This window comes from Carlito syrichta, unplaced genomic scaffold, assembly GCF_000164805.1.
Source record: "Carlito syrichta isolate Samal-C Ts95f unplaced genomic scaffold, Tarsius_syrichta-2.0.1 Scaffold105012, whole genome shotgun sequence".
In the NCBI taxonomy this organism is placed as follows: domain Eukaryota; kingdom Metazoa; phylum Chordata; class Mammalia; order Primates; family Tarsiidae; genus Carlito; species Carlito syrichta.
In genome coordinates, this window is record NW_007049108.1 from 6,350 (window position 1) to 7,389 (window position 1,040).

Sequence of the window (1,040 nt, forward strand, 5' to 3'; positions counted from 1 at the left end):
CGCGTGACTTTTTTCCTCAAAAAAAAACCCCGTGATTTTTAAAAGTCGGTTTCGGCGTCCCCCGAGCGGTGGAGGGCGATTTTTTGATCCACCCCCCCCCAATTTTACACAAATCCTAATTTTTAAAAAATGCGTAGATTTGTTTTTTGAGGACCTGGGCCCTTCGGAAAATTATTCTTATCAGTCTTATTATTTTTAAATAACATTTTAATGTTTTTATATTATATTTAATGTGACGTAGGCGGGTCTCGAACCCCAGGCCTGCAGCGATCCTCCCGCCTCGGCCTCCCCAGGAGCTGGGGGCCACAGGCACGCACCACCCTGCCTGGCGCGTTTATGATGATGATGATGATTGGTGTTGTTATTACTATTACGATCGCTGCTATTATTATTATTATTATTATTATTAATGGAGGGCTGCGGTCTTGCTATGCGGCCCAGGCGGGTCTCGAACCCGGGCCTGCAGCGATCCGCCCGGCGGACACGCGGCGTCCGTGCCTCCAAGACCCGCCCACCTGTCCACCATTCGTCCATTCATTATTCACCCACCCGTCAATCATCCAGCCGCCCATTCATCATCCACCCACCCGTCAATCATCCAGCCGCCCATTCATCGTCCACCCACCCGTCAATCATCCAGCCGCCCATTCATCGTCCACCCACCCGTCAATCATCCAGCCGCCCATTCATCATCCACCCACCTGTCAGTCATCCACTCGTCCATTCATCTTCCACCCACCTGTCAATCATCCACCCGCCCATTCATCATCCACCCGCCCATTGATCATCCACCCACCTGTCAATCATCCACTCGTCCATTCATCATCCACCCACCCGTCAATCATCCACTCGTCCATTCATCATCCACCCACCTGTCAATCATCCACCCGCCCATTCATCATCCACCCGCCCATTGATCATCCACCCACCCGTCAATCATCCACTCGTCCATTCATCATCCACCCACCTGTCAATCATCCACCCGTCCATTCATCATCCACCCACCCGTCAATCATCCACTCGCCCATTCATCATCCACC